We start from the raw sequence: 23871 nt of genomic DNA, 5'->3' as shown, positions 1-23871 counted from the left end.
CATGGGGGCAGTGTTTGTAGGTTCTACCTCTTGTCCTATGAGGGTGTAAACTCTTATCAAAGGATTCACAAGTTTCTGATTGAGTTGAAAGGATGGAGCTCTCTAAAGTGGCTTTTGGAACTTGTCCCACCTAGTGCCAAGTAAGGGTGTTCAAGCTTTGGTTGATTAATTCAAAAACAGGCAAGGGAAGAGTCAATCCCATCTTCACATGGACCAAGTAAAACTCTTCCTGTTAAGTTGTATCTCCAGAGTAGCAACTTTTCTCTTTCTCCTTTTAGATACTTTTTAGATACTTTCTCCTTTTAGATAGAATTTAGATAGATAATTTTAGATACATCTCAGAAAAGTTGGAGTAGCTTTCCAATGCCACTAAATCAATTCTCAATTCCAATATGTTGCCCCAATATCAATCAATGTCAGTTAATATCTCTTCAATATCATTGATAGCAATGATCCCGCTCTATTATCAATTTAATCATTTGATTTTTCCTAATTATTAACTAACCAATTAACATACATAAACTTTTGCAGAGAAATTGATAGCTACATTTCCACCCAAATCTGCAGTAGTTTTCTCAGGGACAGTCTTGTGCCAGCTAAGTGTTGTGTTTGTGTGGGAGACATGACTACTGAGTGGGTGATAGATTTATGAGCTGACAACACTCTATAACTATGTAAGGTGGGGAAAAACATTTCTTGGGTTTGAGAAAGCCTGCTGGAAAGTGGAGAATGAGTTTGAGAGAGAGGTATGAGGCAAATATAAACTTTTGACTAACAGATGGGAGATTTCCCTGGAGCCACAGGCATGTGGAGAAGCTGGCTCCCAACATGTCCCTTGATTTTCAGCACCTGCAAACCTGGAGACTACTAAGAGTATACTTTCTCTGGGGGGTTATTCTCTCCCCTGAAGGGCTCATTTACTCTTGTATATTCATTTATCTACTCTAATCTGATTACTTCTCTGATTTCTGATTGCTGCTTAGTTTGATAAAGATGCTAACTAGCTTATCTATGATTGTCTTTTGTGTAACCAGGATTTGGTGGGAAAGAGCTAACACTTTCCATTAAAGTGGCCAGGCAAAGTGGCTTTTATTCTGAATCCCTAAAAAAAGTATCATATCCCATAGAGTACAGATATTCAAGATATGGTAGATCCAATACCTCTCTTGGAGACAGATGGAAGGAATGATTACCCAGCCATATCTGGTCTAGATCCTGCCTGCCTCTCTTTTTTTGGTTATTGGCCCCCTCCAGCTTTCCACAAAACTGGAATTCAGTCTCCCTTTGCAGACATGGAACAGGGCTTTCCAGATCCCAGAGCAGATATTTTTTTTTTATATCTATGCCTTACATGGGCCAGCTGTTTTGTACTAAGCACATCCACATTTATATCACACTTGGCTTCTAGGTTTTACCCTTCCCTTTATCTGAACAAAGACTTCCCTCAGATGAGAGCTCTGAACCTCATATCTGTTACTCAACATCAAGGGTTCAGTTCAAACCTCTTCTTTCCTATATAATGTTCTAGCTTTGAGGCATCAAGGCTTTTTAGGGACTAGAGCACCCATTGCTTGGCACTATATAAGAGCTCTCATTGAAACTACAAACCAGTGGGTCTGAGGATATTGAGAGCATCACTTAGAATTAATGCAAAATATATAATGTCATATATAAATCATGATAGCAGAATGTTTGAGTGATGCACATTTGGTTTTAGTTGTATAAATATCTGCTAGTTCAAAAGATGCATAAAGTTTTATGAACGTGAGTCTCTGCTTTTGAAAATTGCTTGTAATTCATAACTTTCAATTTATTAGACACTTTGAGTGAAATAATTTTGCAAAATGTTTCAGGATGAACTCTGTTATAGTTTTAACCTTAATAAAGTTCATCAACTTAAAAAAAAAGTACTATCTCAGAAGTACTAGACCTTTATGGACCTTTAATAAGATTAACATATGATGCTTTATTGATAATGGAAGAGGTTTTACATGTAGCCAGATAATACCCATTGGTAGAGTGTATGCAATATGTAAACTTTATATAACTTTAATATGTGTTGGTTTACATCATATGTGACCTCTATAATTTGTCTATTTCTCTAATGCTATATCATCTATTGCTCCTTATATTACAAATATGACTTTTAATAGGCAGCTCTGTTCTATGTGTTATGTATTATTTTTCTGCTGATTATATGCCTATGCAACCTTAATGTGGTTTGTACATGCCTATATTTGTACAATGTCTTTCAGATAATTACAAATCTATGCTACATGCTAATTAATAAATATAAACCTATGGATATATATTAATAGATCAAGGATTTTTAATCTGGGGTCCACAGACCTCATAGGAATCTGTAAATTGATCTCAGAGGTCCATAAATTTGCATCAGAAAATATTACATTTCATTTTCACTAACCTCTAATTGAAATTTAGCATTCCCTTCACTTATTCAAAAGTACTAGCCTGAAAAGAGTTCATAATCTTCTCCAGTCTACCAATGAGGTCCATGACACAAGGAAATGCTTGCTGTAGATGTACTTGTGCATGTGGAGAGAAGCAGAGACAGAAATTGTTTATACCGGAGTGTGGTAGATGTGGAAATAGAGGATTCTATTTCCTATAATGTTTAGGGCCAAAAGAACTGCAGGAAATCTTTCACATAATATACTTCTTTAAAATGTGGCATTACCAGAGAAACTATATTTGAGTTCTTGTAGAGGCTAGATGGCAAATTTAAGAGAGTATATAATGTTTATCAATAACCTTATGAGGAAAAAAAGAAAACTTCTGACTATGTTATATTTGGAAAGACTTCTCCAGAGGTTGAGGATCAAAGGGATGGCACTTATGTAACAGTTGTACAATATCATACTGGCACACTTGAGCAAGGTGTTGGTATGGTTACATATATCAATGACCTAAAAGCTAGAAAAGCTCTGACCAGGAAAGTAAAGACTGTACCAGTCCAAGGAGAGGGCAGAAGTGACTAAAAACCATAAAGTTTGATTTGTGGGCTATCAAGGACAAAAAGAGATACCACTTTGATTTGAGTAGATCTTGCTGAAGATATTTGGACCCACACAACAGAGAGCCTTGAGATCAGAGGTCAGTGACCTGCTTTTGGAATAGCATTTGGAGAGCACAGCCAAAGAAGTAAAAATATTTGTAAGGACTGTGCCCAAGATTGAAATGGTTATCAATGAAAAATGACATGGCAAAACCCAAGGGATTATTACAAGTAATAATAAGTTAAGTACTATAAATATGAATCATAAGAAACAAAGCTATAAGTAAATAAATTATTGTTTTTAAAATAGTATAGTTGCTCAGAAGATGCTAAAATTTAGTGTTGAATTGTTTTCTTGTATGTCATATTTGCAGCTGTAAATGTTAAAAATCACTTTATCTAAAATTACTTGTATCAAGTATCTTGAGCCAAGAAAGATTAAGATCATGAAATTAATTTTGGTTTAAAAATTTTCCTCATAACCGAGCAACTGATCTTAATATAATTAAATAGCATTTCCCCCTTATGAAATTCAATTTCCAAAAGGAGAATGAAGAGCACGAGGTCAGGAAAAACAAATAGTTCACAACCAAAGCAAGAAATGTATTTTGCTTGACTATGTATATTTGTAGCAAGGATTTAGTTTTTCTTGCTTTTCATTTAGGAGTGAGGGGAAGGTGGTAAAAAGAAGAAATACATTTTTGTTCATTAAAAAAAAAAGGATTTCAGCCCTTAAATGTGATGATAAACTAAGAAAATATATTTTTAAATTTCACCTTTCATCTATCTTCTCTCTTTATTCACATTGTTTTATAAAACTAATTTTAGAGTTTAAGATATTTTAAATCTATGCTTTATCTTACATTTCAAAACTATCTAGAATATTATGATATAATAAATTGTTTAAAATTCACTACATGGATTCAGATTTTATAATTTTCTATTGGAAATTTGATTGCTCCTTCCTTTCAGACCTAAAAATATTATTTAAAAATTGGATCATATCTTTGCCCAACAGCTCTTGGATTATGAGTAAAAGGTATTCCAAATAAAGAAAAGAATCTATAACAAAGAAATTTAAAAGTGAGAGTAGGCATAAGCATATCAAGGACCTGAAAAGACAACCATCTATTTACTATTAAAAAGTTAGACTCCTTAATGAAAAGGAGAAAAGAGTGTTAGTCAATCAAGGGAGTCTGAAAAGACTAGCCATCTCACCTACCAGTCAGGAGAATGGCAAAACTAGGTAATTGTTCAGAAGTTTCAGATGAGAAAGAAAAAGGGTATCAGTACCTGCTCTAGGGTCTGGGAAATCAGCCAACTCTCTTCCAAACCTAGAGGTTCTGAACCCTTTTTTTAGAAAAAGGAAACGAGATGAATCCAGAGTTTATCCCTACTTTTTCCTATTACTCAAGTTGTAGAGATAGTCCATGTACAGAGTATAGCCAAAGGGCCTAGAAATACTGATAGTCAGTCTGAGCTAGATACAAGCTCAAGATTGGAAATGTAGGTGTGTTAGGACCAATATCTATTTCACGTAGGCTGGACTAACTTTTCTTTCCTAAAATCATCCAACTAAGTGGGAAGCAATGCAGGTCCTACAGAGTGAGCACCAGCATAGTTAGTGATATGAGCTCAGGCATGGCAGGAACAGGAACACAGTATAAATTACTACTCCTTAAGAACCTTTTAATATAGATTGTAATAATTAAAGGATTTGTTGAGGATTTAAGAGGTTTTGTAACAGGGAATGGAGGAGTTGAAGGGATAGAGGAAATATGGTTGCTAGTGAGGTAAAAAGAGAGAGCCCTGCTGAGAGGCTGTCTTTGAAAAATGAGGTTCCCAAGAAATGGGCCAATTATGATAGCCTGAGGGGATGTCCTCTCTATTGACTGATGTTGAAGATACCCCAGAGCAGGTAAGCACACACAGACCCTCTTGAGGGACAAGCCTCTCCCCATACCAAGGTCACCCATCAGGGGTACAATAAGGACCATTTATGGTTGAATGGCTGTCCTTAGGTTCTGCTCCCTCTATTCTCCCCTGAAATAATAATTATCCTCTTATCTGACTGTGGGTTATTTAAATAAATATGAAATTAATAACAAGTTTAGATTGGGAAGGTATCAGGTCAGAGGGAAGAGGGGTTCCCTATACCTTTTCCCAGATTGGATTTGAGTCTCTCTCAGCTTTTTAGCTGAGGTCAGGCCTCACAGGCTGGTGGAGAATTTCTTTTATTCCTGTCTTGGTAATCTATGCTAGCTTTCTTAAATTCAAAGTCTTAGCATTAGATAGCAAGACAAAGAAAAGGTCCTGACCTTCAGAGCTGGTTTGGCCTATCTCTTCAGGCTAATGCCCTACAGACAGGCCTTAAGTTCTAACTGCTCCCCTTAAATCCTTTTGTTCAATGACACAATCATAGGAATCCAGGTAGAGCAAACAGTTGGAAAAATCAGGAATAGACGTACTTCTATACAGAGAGAGGGAGAGAGTACTCCTTCCAGTCAGAGGGCCAGAAAAGAGTTGCCTCGAGAGCAATTGTCACTCTCCAAGTCACCCCCTTCCCCCACCAACTGTCATTTTGTCAATATCTTCACTCCAACATTTCAACTGTTGTCGGTCCACCCGAGTGGCAGAAAGGTCCAAAGTTTGACTCAGTTTTCCTTTCCACAATTGTCCCCTTTTTTTGTTGTGATCTTCTCAAGGTCACATATTTATTTTACTTATCAAGCTACTAAATCTACTTTCTAACTACTCTTCCCACAATAATAAACTTCTTTCAATTACTCTATCACTATTCTATACTAACCTTATCTACTCTAAGGAATTGTTTTTTGTAGGAAACTTTTGGGTAAGGGTAGTTTTGGGGTTTTACAATAAATTCAGTACAATGAATGTTTGAACAAAACTATTACAAAGAAAGTTGAATCTTAATGCTAATACTACTTACTCTTGCTAAGTTAAACTAATACAAACATTTTTCCTATTTATTTATCTATAATTATTTTCAAACTATTTTATCTATATATATTTCCATTAAACATAATTTCAGCATCAGCTTTATAATAAACAATTAAAAGTTTACTATCTGCAAATGTAGCTTAAGTTTATTCCTAAGTATAACTAACCATCAATGTTATGCTTAACTTACTCGTAATCTATTCCCTACTTATTATAATTATTCTTTAAGCCCCTAGTCTAATCTATAACCTAATCTTATGTACAACTTATATACATGCTAACTACATATTTACAGACCCTATGACTATACATAGGGTATATGTATACCTAATTATACATTAGGTATACATATGTTATAAACCTAATTATAATATATACATTATTTACATATAATACAATAATATACATTGTTCTTGCATCTTGATGTTAGTCAAATAGAAATATCTTTTGATCTTTCTATTTGCCTAAGACCTTATGGAATTAACTATATACATATTTACATTTTGCATAAATGCAATTTCAGACACTTGTTTATTTATACAAAGTCTCCCAATATATGTCAGTTTGTGATTTTGTGCTTTGTGTCTTATAGTGTTGTGTTGAATTAATACTTAACAAGTTTCTTCAGATTTTCACTTCTCATGTTGACTGATGGCTCTCTTCTTTCTTCCAAGTTATGTAGTGTTACATGCTATTTCTATAATACATGGAATTAATTTTGTTTTATGCTTTCACCACACTCAGTCATACATATAAGTCTCATTTTCTGTCTGTCCTCTTCTTGCATAAAACAAATTTATGAAGTATTAGCTGTCCATTTCAGCTTTTTCCTCCTTGTTTCTTCTCTCTAGCAGTTTTTCTTGATGCTTTTACTCTGGGATGTTTTAAAATCTTTTCCTCTGGGCTGGAAACTTGTCTTCTTCTTCTTCCTGTGGTATGCTTGACTGCTGGGATCTCATTTTCTCCAACATTATGTGATACTATTATTTCCTTGTGGTGTACGTTTTGATGTTAATCATTTTTTGTTTTCATTTCTCAGCACTATCTTTTATCTAATTATCTTCTTCTATGTCTGTTACAGTGATGTTGGGTTTTTCTGGTTTTATGTGGGAACAGTGAAACCATGAGTTGTTCCCTGCAATTTTTATAGCTACAGGGGTAGTAAGCAATACTTTGTGTGGTCCAGTCCATTTTATGTCTGTAGCCAATTTTCTATTGAAAATTTTTATGTGTACTTTGTTTCCTGATTTGATGTTGTTCAAATTGTAATGTGGGCATACTGTTTGTTGTATCAAGCCCATTTTGTGCAACTCTGCTATTCTTGTTTATAAAGCTAGTATATATATTTTTATATATTTTTTAATTGATAATGTAAGCTGGTTTACAAGTCCTTCTTTGCCAAATTACAGATGGAGAGATAGGCTGATCTCCACTGGGTCTTGTTCTAAGATGGAACAACACAGTATAAATTACTACTCCTTTAAGAACCTTTTAATATAGATCAATTTGGTCCTGAAAAGGGCAAGGAAAATTATTTTTATATAAAGGAAAAAGGATAAATTAATTAGTATACAATGTAAGATATTGTCATAGTCAAAAATAAACATTTTTATCTGAACTAGATAAATCAAACCAAAAAATAAATAAGAAAGAGGTAAGAGAAGTGAATTAAATCTTAGAAAAATTATAGTTAGTAGATATGTGGAGAAAAATAAATAGGGACAAAAAGGAATACAACTTCTTTTCAGTAGCACATGGTACACTCACAAAAATTGACCACATATTAGGGCATAAAAACATTGCAAACAAGTGCAAAAGAGCAGAAATAATCAATGCAACCTTCTCAGATCACAATGCAATGAAAATAATAATTAGTATGGGTACATGGAGAGGTAAATAAAAAATTAATTAGAAATTAAACAATACAATTCTCCAAAATCAGCTAGTCAAAGAACACATCATAGAAACAATCAATAATTTCATTGAAGAAAATGACAATGATGAGACAACCTTTCAAAACCTATGGGATGCAGACAAAGCAGTACTCAGGGGGAAATTTATATCCTTGAGTTCATATATTAACAAATTAGGGAGAGCAGAGAACACATTAGAGAAGCAGAGAGCATGAATTGGGCATGCAAATTAAAAAACTAGAAAGTGAACAAATTAAAAATCCTCACATGAAGACTGAATTAGAGATCCTAAAAATCGAAGGAGAAATTAATAAAATTGAAAGTCAAAGAATTATTGATTTAATAAATAAGAATAGAAGCTGGTACTTTGACAAAAACAAATAAAATAGACAAAGTACTGGTCAGTATAATTTTAAAAAGGAAAGAAGAAAACCAAATTGACAGTATTCAAGATGAAAAGGGAAACCTCATCTCTAATGAAGAGGAAATTAAGGCAATCATTAAAAACTATTGTGCCCAATTATATGGAAACAAATATGGCAATCTAGGTGATATGGATGAATACTTACAAAAATATAAATTGCCTAGACTAACAGAGGAAGAAATAGATTACCTAAAAGACTCCATATCAGAAAAAGAAATTGAACAAGCAGTCAAAGAACTCCCTAAGAAAAATTCCCCAGGTCCAGATGGATTCACAAATGAATTATATCAAACATTCAAAGAACAGGTAATCCTAATATTATACAAACTATTTGACAGAATAAGCAAAGAAGGGGTTCTACCAAATTAATTTTATGACACAAATATGGTACTGATCCCAAAACCAGGCAGGTCAAAAACAGAGAACGAAAACTATAGACCAATCTCCCTAATGAATATAGTTGCAAAAATCTTAAAAAGGACACTAGCAAAAAGACTCCAGCAAGTCATCACAAGGATTATTTACTATGACCAGGTAGGATTCATACCAGGAATGCAAGGATGGTTCAATATTAGGAATACCATCCACATAACTGACCATATTAACAAGCAAATTGACAAAAATCACAAGGTTATCTCAATATATACAGGAAAAGCCTTTGATAAAATACAACACCCATTCCTACTGAAAAACACTAGAAAGTATGGGAATAAAAGGGCCTTTCCTAAAAATAATAAAAAATATATATCTAAAACCATAAGCAAACATCATCAGCAATGGGGATAAACTAGAAGCCTTCCCAATAAGATCAGGAGTGAAACAAGGGTGCACATTATCACCTCTATTATTTAATATTGTACTAGAAACACTAGCAGTAGCAATTAGAGAACAAAAAGAAATTGAAGGTATTAAAATGGGCAATGAGGAGACCAAGCTATCACTCTTTGCGGATGATATGATGGTCTACTTAAAGAATCCTAGAGAATCAACCAATAAGCTAGTTGAAACAATCAACAACTTTAGCAGTCACAGGATACAAAATAAACCCATATAAGTCATCAACATTTCTATATATCTCCAACCCATTTCAGCAGCAAGAATTAGAAAGAGAAATTCCATTTAAAATCACCCTAGACAACATAAAATACTTGGGAATCTATCTGCAAACAAACACAGGACTTATATGAACACAACTACAAAACACTCTCCACACAATTAAAACTAGATCTAAACAATTTTAGAAACATCGATTGCTCATGGGTAGGACAAGCTAACATAATAAAAATGACAATCCTGCTCAAATTAATTTACTTATTTAGTGCCATACCCATTGAACCACCAAAAAACATTTTTACTGAATTAGAAAAAAACATAATAAAGTTCATTTGGAAGAACAAAAGATCAAGGATATCCAGGGAAATCATGAAAAAAAAATGCAAAGGAAGGATGACTTGCAGTCCCAGATCTCAAACTATACTATAAAGCAGTGGTCATCAGAACAATTTCGTATTGGCTAAAAGACAGAATGGAGGATCAGTGAAATAGACTAGGGGTAAATGACCTCAGCAAGACAGTCTATGATAAACCCAAAGATCCCAGTTTTGGGGACCAAAACCCACTATTTGATAATAACTGCTGGGCAAACTGCAAGATAACATGGGAGAAATTAGGTTTGGATCAACATCTCATACCCTACACCAAGATAAACTCAGAATGGGTGAATGACCTGAATATAAAGAAGGAAACTATAAAGAAATTAGGCAAACACAGAATAGTATACTTGTCAGATCTTTGGGAAAGGAAAGACTTTAAAACCAAGAAAGAGCTAGAAAAAAATCACAAAATGTAAAATCAATAATTTTGATTACATCAAATTAAAAAGGTTTTGTACAAACAAAACTAATGTATCCAAAATTAGAAGGGAAGCAACAAACTGGGAAACAATCTTCATTATAAAAACCTCTGACAAAGGCTTAATTACTCAAATTTATAAACAGCTAAACCAGTTGTACAAAAAATCAAGCCATTCCCCAATTGAAAAATGGGCAAGGGACATGAATAGGCGATTTTCAGTCAAAGAAATAAAAACTATTAATAAGCACATGGAAAAGTGCTCTAAATCTCTAATAATCAGAGAAATGAAAATCAAAACAACTCTGAGATATTACCTCACACCAAGCAGATTGGCTAACATGACAGCAATGGAAAGTAATGAATGCTGGAGGAGGTCTGGCAAATTGGGGACATTAATGCATTGCTGGTGGAGTTGTGAATTGATCCAACCATTCTGGAGGGCAATTGGGAACTATGCCCAAAGGGTGCTAAAAGACTTTCTGCCCTTTAATCCAGCCATAGCACTGCTGGGTTTGTACCCCAAAGAGATAATAAGGAAAAAGACATGTACAAAAATATTCATTGCTGCGCTCTTTGTGGTGGCCAAAATTTGGAAAATGAGGGGATGCCCTTCAATTGGGGAATGGCTGAATGTGGTATATGTTAGTGATGGAATACTATTGTGCTAAAAGGAATAATAAACTGGAGGAATTCCATGGAGACTGGAATGACTTCCAGAAATTGAGGCAGAGTGAGAGGAGCAGAACCAGGAAAACATAGTACATGGAGATCGATACACTGTGGTACAATTGAATGTAATGAACTTCTCCATTAGTGGCAATGCAGTGATCCTGAACAACTTGGAGGAATCTAGGAGAAAAACCACTATCTACATCCAGAGGAAACAGTGTGGGAGTAAAAACACGAAAGAAAAACAACTGCTTGAATACATGGGTCAAAGGGTTATCGATGGGGATGAAGACTCTAAATGAACATCCTAGTGCAAACACCAACAACATGGAAATAGGTTCTTATCAAGGACACATATAATACCCAATGAAATTGTGGGTTGGCTGTGGGAAGGGTGGGTGGAGTGGAGGGAGGGAAATAAAGTGAGTATTGTAACCAAAAAATAAAATAAAATAAATCAATTTTTAAAATAAACATTTTTATGCCTTAAAGGTATAGGAAAAGCATTTTGGACTAATAAAAACAGAAACTATGTATGGAGAAATGTAGCTTTAAAATGGAATCTGAGGATTTTGGGTCAGAAAGTGAGCTATAGTATTAATATAAGGCCTTAAGTCACCTTGTGAAAGATATATGATAATGCTTTGCCTATATGGTTTACAGGAGGCAGAGAAAGAATTTTAATCGATCAAAAAATAACAGTGTGTGTATGAAGAAACAGTTTCAAGAATACAAAATGAAAAAGTGGACATGGTTGAGAATTTAGAGCTTCTAAGGGATTATGGTACCTCAATTCATTTGCTTATAATTATTTCAAGGCAGAAGAGGGTTAACCTTTAAAAAAAGAGGGAAACTAACTATTTGGAGGCTGAAGTTGGTATTTAAAAGCACTATTGATTTCAAAAGAGAAAGTTAGCAAATTGTTTCCTTTTAAGTGAATATTAAGTCATTGAATACTAAATGGCTCAAATTTAAGCCCTGAGAAATACAGAAAAGAAGAAGCTCTGGCTGAGGCAAATGAAGATTGAAGAAACAAAAGGAGACAGGAGAAGTAGCTTTGTAGAAGCTGTTTGAAGAAACCAGCAGAAAGAGCAATCAATTAACAGAAGGCTTCAGCAATAAGATTCCAGATTAGTAGGAGAAAGGCTCAATCTCATGAGACAAGAACTTTATTTTCAAATTCTGCTCTTCGATGCCCTCTAGAGTTTAAGGGAGAAAAAGCCTCTCTGAAGTAAATGCTCTCTGCTCTCTTCTATTTTGAGAAAAGCAGTAAGAGGAAGATTAGGTATTGCTACTTACTACTCTTCTGTATAAGAAAATGCCCAGGATGATTGCCTTGCGCAGAATGCCAACCTGAGCTATTTCCTGTTAGTTCTGATCCACTCGAACAATGAAGCATCCCAGTGAGTGAAAACTCAGTGGTCTGATCTATAGTGTCCAGGAACAACCTGTTTAATGAGATGTGCAGTTTTCTGACTTAAAGGGAACTAAATTAAGAGATAACACTTTTTAAATGCCAGATTTGAGGGTGAACACAAGTTGAAAAATGATAAGGTGATTTTAAGTTGTAAACACTGTGTGTGTTTGAGAATGGAAGTAAAGACATAGCTCAAAAGTGGCGAGAATCAGTAAACAAAGCATTACAAGAAAAGCGATTCCATATACAAGGGACTTTCAGGTTCCTTAAAGTATCAGCGTCAGTAGAATAAATTAGGAATTTTTAGCCTGGAGTACGAAGTTTCGACTGTTGTCAAGGACTTCAACAGCTGTCAAGCGGAAAAACAACTAGACTCACCTTAATTATCCAAAGAGGGAAGAGCTAGGAGAAATTGGTGGAAGGTGCAAAGGGGTCCATTCAAGCGTGTTTTAAAGAAAAGCATCCTGACAGAGTGATCCAAAAGTGAAAGGTCTGCCTCACGAGATGCAGGATTTGCCTGTGCACTATCCTACATAGAGGCTGTAACAAGCTCCAGGGATTCCTCACTGTCCAGGCTCCTGTTGAGAGAAAAGCCCAAGGCTGTTCCTAAGGCTTTGTTCCGGGTTCAGCAAAGTAAATCTGCATACAGGGTTGTAATTCTCAGGCAACTGGCTCTATTCAGGATACTGTATTATTTCTGGATGGTCTGAAGATATAAAGATCTGTTCAGTTTCACACTGAGGCAGATAAAAAACCTTGAGTCTTAGAAATGCACTAATCTAGAGTAAGCAAGTCTCAGGATTTCTGGATTTTCCTGTTGACCCATCTCATCAGCCATGAGAGCTGCAATACTGAAAACCTCCATGGCAAATATTCCCAAACCCTTTTCTCTATCCTCAAAGACAATCAACTAAAGGAGTGATTTTCAATTGTCATTCTCCCCTCAAAGCAAATCATTTGAGGTAATGGTTCCTTCAATTGCCTTTTTCCTCATTTAAGACAATCACTTGAAAGGGAGATTACTCAAATCCTAGATGAGGGATTGCAGCATCTTTTGAAGTCCAAAGATTTCTCTCTCTTAAGAACCAAAAGAAATTCTTGTTAGCAAGTAAAAACATACACCTACGTTATCCTAATTTTTATAAATATAGCTGTGCTCGTCTAGCTATGTATCTAAAATATGTGTCTATATATATTGCACATGTGCATATATGTATGCAGATATGAATTTTTTATTTGGCTATGAAGTATTATTTTCTTTTCTCTCCATTACTCTCTTCCCCTATTGGAGAACCCAAGAAGTCCCTCCCCATGTTTGCCTCATCTCTTTTTCTCTTTTTTAAAAACTAAAGTAATTTTTTTGTTTGTTTTTCTTTTACACCAATATAATTCAAAGGCTAAAGAAAGCAGATCTGTAAATTCTTCCCTTGCTTAGAAATATATTTTATTAAAACATGTAATTTCTAAAAATATACTAATAGCTACACTAGTTATATATTCACCTATTAGCCTGAATCTTCAACGTCTTAGTTCAAAAGTCTCTGAAAATAAATGAATTTAATGAAACTAAAATTGAAATTTAGCCTCCCATCTTCTGACCTCATTGTGATATAGATCTTGGACTTTGTTTTCAAAGTTCTGCTGGTCTGGAGATATAGAGGTCTAGATTTTATCTGGAATTTACATATCATAAGTCCAGAACCTTGATAGCAGCACCTAGATGTTTTCCCCTGATTTGGCACATGTTACAACGATATGAATTTTAATTAACATACAATATCGATATGCTGGTATAGGTTCCTCCTAGATACTCCAAAACCCCAGAATGTGTTCCAGGTCAGACAGTACTTAAAGAACTCATTTTTCCTTAAGTATTCCTGTAGTGCTAGGGAAGGTGACTGAGCTAAGAAGATCCCTTCTGGCCTCTCTCTTACTTGATGAACACAGATAGGCACTTCCCAGTTTGCTTCTGATAAGCATCTGTTTTATATCCAAGATATCTGATTATCCCTCAAACTGAACAGTTCACCCCCTTTTGACTTTGAGGAATCAGATATAACCACATGACCCATCTCAGGTTCCAGAGATCCAGTAACATGCCATCATCATCTTCTCTCTAGTTAAGTAGACCCTATTGTCTAGAGGATATTAGTGTCCCAAATTCCATCTGGGAGGCAATATCCCACTTGCAAACTGCCTCCAGGCCGTTTGACTTATTAATTCAACTTACATTCAAAAGTAAATCTCTTTTATTTTTAAGCTAGCTATTGGAGTCTGTCATTCTTGACAAAGGAAAACTGTCCAGATCCAAGGTTTTATTTGAAAGCTCTCCTACATCAATACAATTGTAAATTATACTCCTTTGATCTGTGGGACATTTTTTTTAAACCCTTACCTTCTGTCTTGGAGTCAATACTGTGTATTGGCTCCAAGGCAGAAGAGTGGTAAGGGCTAGGCAATGGGGGTCAAGTGACTTGCCCAGGGTCACACAGCTAGGAAGTGGCTGAGGCCGGATTTGAACCTAGGACCTCCCATCTCTAGGCCTGGTTCTCAATCCACTGAGCTACCCAGCTGCCACCCTGTGGGACAATTTTAATACCATTTCTGGGTTCCCCTTTGCAATTTTATTTTGTGCTACTGCCCCTTTATACTGGCTACCTATAAAACTTACTATTGTCAAGATTAAAATTTATGGAATATGGGGAGACTGAGGCAGGTAGAATTTAGTTTCTCTCTGCAAGGAGTATTATATTTTTTAGAGGTTTATTAAAGGTTAAAGATTAAGAATATACAAGTAAGAAACATGTGCCTAGGCCAGAGGCCTAGACAAAATAACCTCACATCATGGAAGAGACGCCTCTGCTCCAAAACGGAAGTCCAAAAGAGCCAAAAGCCCTCAAAAGCCTTTGAATCAACTTAAATACCTTCTCGATTCTCGGCCCAGGTGAGATTACAAGGCATTCTGGGGAAGTGGAGCAAAGGCTCATGGGGATTGTAGTCCTGTATTCGAGTCTATTTTTTACATTCTGGTTCCCATACCGGGAGTCGAACCCGGGCCGCCTGGGTGAAAACCAGGAAACAGATCTTTGCAAACAGAAACTTAATAGCAATGGGCTGTTTTAAAGGATTTTTGACTCTTCTGGCAATTTCATTGATTTTGCCTGCCTGTCTGGGAGCAGACTCAGCCCAAAGATTCAACTTTAACTTTGGGGAGGAAAATGGGTGGCCCAGCGAACTGGAAGCCAGGCCCAGAGACGGGAGGTCTCTAGTTAAAATCTGGCCTCCGATGCTTCCCAGCTATGGGGCCCTGGACGGATCCCTTGAACCCCATAGCCTAGCCTTTACTACTCTACCTTCGGACAATAGACATTTAAATGGATAATTAAAAACAAACAAACAAACAAAACCCCAAGGAACTTTGAAGAGACTAAAGGCTATATTCTAAGGCATTTCAGACTCCAATGGTTTATAAAAAAATCTCTGTATTCTATTGCATTTTTTGTTTAAGGTTTAACTTTGTGATTTTAAGTTCATATATTACTGGATTCAATATTATTCTGCTTGAACTGAAGGTTGATTGAATTTATTTTGAATGTACTTAGTTTTAAAAATTCTGTTGTTTTCCCCCTATAACTGTGTTGAACAAATATTATTGTGAATAAGCCCATATGTGAAAAAAAAACAGCTTTTTTCTATTTTGCTGAGGATAGATGGACTTCAGAACTGGTTATAATTGTATTAACAACCTTTGGAAAATTTAATGTGCTAAATACCTCAAATGATTTGATTTTAAGGGTTTTTTAAATATGATTTTTGGAATTTTTTTTAACAATCTGGTTATTTTTGCCTACCACGAGGTAAGGCCCATTCTAGTAGCTGAAGTGAAATGTATTTTATAAACCCCAACCTTCCCACATGTGAATGGAAGTTGGGCAGTTAATTTCAGGGCATTTGTACCCTTAAAAAGCCTCCAAAAGGAGCACCCCTTTATTTATACTCTTCAGCTCACTACTTGCACCAGAATGATATATAGATTTCTTAATTATGTTCTTAACCCTAGATGAGTTTTACTTTGTTTAAAAATATATATATATATATATATATGTTTAAATACCAAAGTTGAAGGATTGCTATGTTTGTAAAGATTGTGACAAATGTCCATCAATTCATAGGTTTTAAAAATGCCATACAGCAACTTATGTGAAATATGAAAGTGTGTTTGTTTGCTATTGTAATTAATTGGGCTATTGAGAATTTTGGGGATTTTGATATCTACATATTTGTACTACTGTATTTTTAAAAATGAAAAATTGTTAACCTTGTTCAATTCATTTGCCTTCTACTCACAGTGATCATGGCCAGATACAAAGAGGAAATGGATCTCATTTTTTGGTGAGAAAGCCTTGTATTTTATATTTTCTTAACTGACACAGAGTGTCAATGGTTATAAGCTATATTTTTGAATTTTTAAAAGGTCTTTTATTAATACATATTTCTTGCATGTGCAATATACTTTTTCAGTTTTTTTATTATTTTTTCTCTCCTTTTTATATTTGAAGCACATGTCACCAGTATTAAGATTTTCTTTAACCTTTTGATTTTTAAGTTTAAGATACATTTGCTAATACATGCCCTAAAAGGCTTGTGACTATAAAATGATGCCACTAATTATTTAAATAAATTATGGGACTTTGCTTAATGATTCTGTCTGATTCCAGGACAAGAGATACACATAAGAGCCATTTCACAGAGCCAAAGAAAGGCCAATCTAGGATGGATTGATGCACTTCTAGGCCAATACAAAGGTCTTGAACCTAGTGTGAAGACTCGAGGTTACTATGTTTAACATGTGTTAAGACATAGGCTTTCCTTGTATCCACACTCACCCTGAAGATACTCACAGATGAGTATCCCCAAAACCTTGGCTCCTACTTGGCTTCTATAATCTGGTCCCTTTCTTTTCTGCCTCTCATAGTGTGGTACCTTTCTGTAGTCCTGGCAATGACTGGGTAAATGCATCATTGTTTAGATCATTTTGGTTGGGCCCTGATTTTGATGGCCCTGAAGGACCTGTTATAGATTTATTTTTCTTCTACTTGGAATTTTTACACATAAGACTTTGATAGTCTATATTTTCATCCAGAAATTTTTCTTTTCTTTTGGATTTTCTGATGTCTTTTTAATATCTCTTGCCAATTGATTCATATACCTCATACCTCAGCCATGCATCCCTAACTGATTCTGAATCTTTCAATTACCCACAACACGGGGGAATGTAAAAAAAAATCATTATTTAAATTGCAAAGTTTAAATTCCTTTTGAGAAGAATTTTAGGTAAAGAAGATGCTACCTCTCTGAATCCAGAACTGAACTGTTGGAGAAGCCACCATGAAGAAGCCTCCAGACCACAAGCTGCACAAAATGAACTTTGGGTGTGGTTAATGAACATTTATTTGCATGCATACTTTCATGCCAAAGGGGACTGCCCCCTAACTGGCTTTCTGTCAATGCGTCCAGTAATTATTGGTTTTATTCTTTTCTTTCTCTTATCCTCAATTATTGTAATCTTTAAATTGATTATGTTTTAAGATCCTTTGGAAAAAAATTAATTTTTTGCAAATGATCAAAGGGGGGGAATGTAAAAAATAGACTCGAATACAGGACTACAATCCCCATGAGCCTTTGCTCCACTTCCCCAGAATGCCTTGTAATCTCACCTGGGCCGAAGATCGAGAAGGTATTTAAGTTGATTCAAAGGCTTTTGAGGGCTTTTGGCTCTTTTGGACTTCCGTTTTGGAGCAGAGGCGTCTCTTCCATGATGTGAGGTTATTTTGTCTAGGCCTCTGGCCTAGGCACATGTTTCTTACTTGTATATTCTTAATCTTTAACCTTTAATAAACCTCTAAAAAATATAATACTCCTTGCAGAGAGAAACTAAATTCTACCTGCCTCAGTCTCCCCATATTCCATAAATTTTAATCTTGACACTATACTGACTAGAAAAGAGGGAATAGTCAGGGGGACCAGAGCAAAATACAAGTTCACCACATATGATATCATTGTATCTTTATGATTACTCTTAGGAATTACATAGAAATCATTTTAATACCTGTTTTTACCTACTTATAAATTTTCTCAAAGATCTATTTGCCACATCTTCATTAAATATAGTTCTTGCTTTCTTCAAAGCTAAATTGTCTGTTCAGTAAGGTTTTATTGTGCTCCAGGCTTTGTGCTAAGCACTGATGATACAAAGAAAGCAAAAAATAGTCTTTAACAGATCTTATAGACAAATGAAAGTTAACCCTTTAACAATATTCTCAGTAATGACCTACCAAAGTCAGGACCTAAAATTCATGGAGGCACCTTAGTAAAAAGAAGAGGACTATTAGAATTATTAGTAGTATAGAGGTTGAGTGTATTGGCTGAGGACTTTGCAAGATAACTGAGATGGGAGAGAGTGAAGGAATAAAAGTGCAAAATGAAATCGGTAACTCTTCTTTAACATATTTGGCTTGTCATTTATATTTAAAAGTTGGTTTAATTCATAGTTGCTTAGCTATTTGAGTCTTGAACATTGATAACAAAAAGGAGAAGCTGTGCTTCAGTGACCATGATAATTCACGATTACTGGAGAGACTATAGGATTTGTAGTACTAAGGTTTGACTTTTGATTTTGTGGACTCAGAATCAAACCAAACTAAGACTTAAGTGCCTTTGAGTCAGATCATTATACCAGGCAAATCCTATGGATTTTTTTATTTGGGAATCAACAACGCAGGAAAGGAGCAAAGAATATGGCAAAATTAGTGTAAATAAGGGTGGGTTCCTATGCTCTATAAGCTACCTTCACAATATCAGGGCACAAGATGGAGTTGCTGATGTTAATAAAATAGCAACTCAAGAAAGACCTCTGGTTTGAAATTTTGAGCTCTAATGAAAAATTTGGAATGAGAAAAAGGAGTAAGATAAATATTTCTTGATTAATTTCTCAAGAATCCATCAAGTGACTCTAAGACTCTGTATCTTCCTCCAAAGAAAATGGAAGATGCAAGATAAAAGTGTTTCCCATTCTGATTAATTGTGCTACAAATTAAGCAAAACTTGATTAAGAGGATGAGAAGATCACCATGAGGATGTAGATAGGTTATTGGCATTGGAGTCAAGAATACTTAGGCTCAAGTCTTGCCTCTGACATTTACTAGCTATATGACCATGCATCCAGCCTCTAGGTAGAAAGTATAATATACTTGGGTTTGAATGTTACTGTCGTTCTGACTCTGCCATTTCCCTTACTAACTCTCTTCAGTTGTCAGGTGTTAATATTCCATTGTAATGTTATTCACATGATTCCCCTTATTTCTCTCCCTAGGACTATCCTACTCCAGACCTTAATGACCCAGGGACAAAATAATCCTAATGTTAATTTTTCAGTTATTTATCACACTCTGTCCCATCAGGTTCACCTTACATATTATCATCAAATGAATCTTTCTAAAATACTCTTTCACATACATCAGGATCTTGCTCATAAACCATTGGTGATTCAAACTCCTAAGGCTGGCTTTAAAATTCTCTTTATGTCAACCTAGCCTAACTTCAAAGATACTTATCTTCAGAGTTGGACATATTGATGAATTTTTGGAACACAAATTCAAAATTACTATCAACTAAAGCAAAGAATTGATGTGATGTTCTTCAGTGATGGGAGTAGTCACCCTAATGAAATCAGATCATTGGAGTATTTAAGTTTAATATATATTAAGCATATATTGAAGTATGTAGCAAACTAACTCTCTTCCATCACCCTTCTACCCGAAGTCATCAGTCCAGTAAAATTCATTTCTCAAATATATTCACATATTCCTGTTTGAAGCTATGGCTTTGCTGTTCTCATTTTCCCCATCTACTCTTATTTTAACTTTAGCTCTTTCTTCAAGGTACAATCCAAATCCCATCTCCTCTGCGAAAACTTTCCCAGTAGTCTCTCCCCTTCTTACTAATTATTCTATCCTCCCACCACTGAAATCCTGTTATTCATTTTTCCCATTACTAGTTAGGTATTTTAATGTTATCTTGAATTATTATTTACCCCATACATATATGTATATGTACATATACTCTATTTTCTTCCCATGCAAGTATATATGCACAGGTGAGATAAATAATGTATATGTATGTGGAAGAAAATGAATAAGCAAATGTTTGTGTCCGTAAATGTGTGTATACAATGTGTTAAAGTAAAAAAAAAATTGAAAGCAAGAACTAATTTTCTTTATACTCTCAGAATTTGTTAAAATGTCATGAACACAGTAGGTTCTCAACATGTAGTTGTTTACAGTGATGTGTGGAGTTTCTCAAAGAATCTAATTTCCTCCCAAACAATTTACACACAGATACATTGGCTTAATAAATTAACTTAGTTATTATTCAAGTATAACCTTTATTTGACTGACAAGAGATATTGTTTTTCCACTTAAGAGAATTCTAAGGGAATTCTAAGAAATATTTCTCTCTTGGGTATACATGACATATAATAAATAAAGCAACATCTTAGGTTTTCCCCACATAACCTCAACTCAACTACTAAATAAAGGTTGCAACTTAATTTGTTTCTCTTCACCTAAAGACACAAATACTATTCTGAGCTAAAACAGACAACATGTTATGGAAAGTCTGAGAAATGGTTGGTTTAGAAGACAATTATAATTTTGTTACTTCTGTTAGAAATGGAAGGATTTTCTTTTTCATTCTCTTTCCCACAAAGTAAAACTTTCATGCACATTCATTCTTTTACTATACCAACCAGCACAGGAGGAGGGACAAAACAAACAAACAGAAAAACAAACAAAAACAACATCTCACAACAAGCAAATAGAAACCAATCCATTTTTTCCTCTTTTTTCATTTCAGATATGTACATGTCACATATTCAAAAAGAACTATTTAAATTCATGTTTTTACCCATCAAAATATAACAGCCAAGGAAGTATTATTAAATTTCCAGTGATTAAATTTAATTCCATGGGCATAATAGCTCATATTTATATGATGCTTTAAATTTTACAAAGTACTCTTTAATTCAATTCAATTTAATTTAATTAACATTTTTTAAACAACTGTGATATTCAAGGCACTATGTTAGATGTTGTGTATACAAAGTCAAAAGTAAAACAGATATTTCCTGCAAGGAGTTTGTATTTTATTAAAAGAGCTGAAATGTGTACATGTGACCAGGGTTTCAAATGTGCTACTGCTTAGGGCAATTCATTGATAATAGGTGGAGAAAATGATGCCTCTAAATTAATTTGGTCACCAGAGAATATCCCAAATAAAATACCCAAGTCAGTTTGGAAATTTTATGGTGGTTTAATTAATATAGAGGGAAGGAATTAAGGAGAAGAGAGAGGGAGAGGGTATAGGATTTCTCCCGCCTGGCCTTTGCCAGGGGGAGTTCAAAGACCTCTGCAATGAGGTCTTTGAAAAAGATTAGAGGCTTTCCTAAGAGGATAGTGTTTGGAAGGTAAAGGAGAAAAGATGCAGCCTAAACTCTGAGAGAGCTCAGTGAAGATGCCTCACCTGAACTAGGCTACTAAGCTTCTCCCACTATTGTATCAAGGAAACTCACTGCCAACCCTAGACAATAGCTCCCACCATGCCAAGATCCCAAGATGCTCAGCAAGCTGCCACCAGAGCCACCTCTCTGCAAAAAGAGGCCAGAGAGAGGAAGTGACAGGAAATATATAGACCATTTTTACATCAGTTTCCTGAATCTCACATGTATCAATTGTAGCTTAAACTTGACTTAGGACAACCCAGGGGTCTGTCAGTTGTTTCTGATTTGTCATTTGCTAGCACATGTCTGTCATAGGACATCCTTCTCAATACTTAATCCTTAAGTAGGGGTGTAGACATTCCTGTTTTTGTTACACCAAGCAGGGTGGATTAAATCTAAAATTCACACAAGGAATCTATTTTGATATTTTTGTTATCAATTTAATTACTTTAATCTTTGGTGCTCCATTCTAAGAAATATTGATTCAATTCCTATAGTGTGCAAAGTTAGCCACTTATGCAGAGTCAATCTGAGGGACTCCCATGTTTAAAACTTTGCTTAAACTTTGGATACCTGTGCAACCAGCCTGCATTAGATGGCAATCTAGTGATACTTATTTTTATATAAACTTAGGCATGGGAGGAAAGTTGAAGCAGCACAAAGCCCCTCTCCTCATGATATGGGTACCAATCAGCATACATTTGTCCTAATATAGAAGCTGTTTACTCCTGTCTATAAAAGCCAGGTGCAGCTTGAAATCTGTGCCAGAGAACCAAACTACTTGGTGTCTTGGTGTGCTAATAAATTACTTTTACCTTTCTTTTCCTGAGTTTACCTCATTGACTAGAATGAGGCCCAAAACAAGATTTCTTTTAACACTTTTGGCAGCCACAGCAGAATGATTTGTTCACATTACAGACACTGAATGAACTTCTGAAGTGGTCAGAGAATTAGTGACCAAACTCAGGTAGGGAGAGGAGAAATAGTTCTCAAACACAAAACTGATGGCCTCTCATTTGTCTACAAAGATGTAGGGATGCATTAAGGAAAAGGCAATAGTGAATAACTGGTCTTGATCTGACATTAGGTCACCAAGAGACAGAACAATCAAGGGATACTTGCCTCATTATGGGATCAGTAGAGAGTAAACCTCCTACTGACTGCCTATTAAGCAAATGGTAAAAAGTGTAGGGAAAGAAAAACTGCCAGTTGAACCAGAAATATCCAAAATTCAAGCAGTAAAGTTCAGTTCATTTGGAGCTCAATATTTAGATAATTGAGGGAAGCAAATTTGGTCAGATAAATACAAGGTCTTTGATTTTGGTCAGTTGTTCATGTTGAAAATCAAACTTAAAGACCTAGAGCCTAGAATATGGATTATTGATACTTCTGGGTGGAACATTCAAAACAAGGCTTCCCCTCATAGCATGTCCTTTAGAGGCACCAGTGTGCACCACTGGACCACCACCATATACAGTGGAGTCCTGCATCCGGGGGAGCTATATTCCAAGACCTGCCAAGACCTGTTGACTCCATAAACAATGTGATTTTCTTATATATAGATACATATAATAAAGTTTAATTGATAATTTTTTGGTTTATGTTTTCCCAAGATTTTGTAAAACCAAACAAAAACAAGCATTTCCATATACAAAGAAAAGAGATAGTATACAAATCACAAATCTCATATATGGTTAGCTTACTTTTCTTCATATCTACATAATAAATCACATCTGCAAGTATCCTCACATCATAGAAGATATCATCAGGGAGACCAACATGTACATACAATTAAATCATATTTCACCTTTCTGTTCACTTTCTGGAGATAACATTCACAGTTTATCCTTCCAGCATTAATTCTGTGACTGTATAATATTTTCCTTGTTTTACTCATTTCACTGTTCATCATCCCATGTAATTCTAATATATGATTTTTTAAATCACTCTGCTCATCATCTCTTATGGTACAGTAGTATTCCATCACAATCATATACCACAATTTGTTTAGCCATCCCCCAATTGATAGGCATCCCCTCAGTTTCCCATTTTTTGCTACCA

The sequence above is a fragment of the Monodelphis domestica genome, chromosome 8, assembly GCF_027887165.1.
Source record: "Monodelphis domestica isolate mMonDom1 chromosome 8, mMonDom1.pri, whole genome shotgun sequence".
Lineage (NCBI taxonomy): Eukaryota > Metazoa > Chordata > Mammalia > Didelphimorphia > Didelphidae > Monodelphis > Monodelphis domestica.
Note: the sequence above shows the minus strand (reverse complement) of the source record.